The 351-nt window shown below is 32.5% G+C and overlaps 1 protein-coding gene across 2 annotated transcripts in view; it reads right to left on the bottom strand.

The window, feature by feature from the left end:
* LOC107719905 (histocompatibility (minor) 13) overlaps positions 1-351 on the bottom strand; it is a 33,332-nt gene that overhangs the window by 10,763 nt on the left and 22,218 nt on the right. The window lies entirely within an intron of this gene.

Raw genomic sequence — 351 nt, 5'->3', positions numbered from 1 at the left:
AGCTGGGTGACAGCATGCCCAGGAGACTATATGCTGTCATTAAGGCTAAGGGGCACCCGACATAGTACTGATAGTTGTGTAAATATTGACAGCTGTATGAATAATTTTTGGTTTATTGTAATCCATTACATACCTTTCTATCTATGCTGAATTTGTTCCGACACAGTTTAACTACGAGTTCTTGTTATATTTTATTACCATTTTCTAAACTACAGCAAATAAACTGTGATAATGTGAGAAATGTTGAAGGTGTCTGAATAAATTTTGGTTTGACTATCTATTTGATAAATGAAGTTAACCAACTAACATTATACATACTCTTTTGGTTTCTGTACCCAATATTTAAAAAAT

The sequence above is a fragment of the Sinocyclocheilus rhinocerous genome, unplaced genomic scaffold (genome assembly GCF_001515625.1).
Source record: "Sinocyclocheilus rhinocerous isolate Xijiao unplaced genomic scaffold, SAMN03320098_v1.1 scaffold4377, whole genome shotgun sequence".
Taxonomy (NCBI): Eukaryota; Metazoa; Chordata; class Actinopteri; order Cypriniformes; family Cyprinidae; genus Sinocyclocheilus; species Sinocyclocheilus rhinocerous.
Note: the sequence above shows the minus strand (reverse complement) of the source record. Positions and strands in the feature narration are given on the sequence as shown.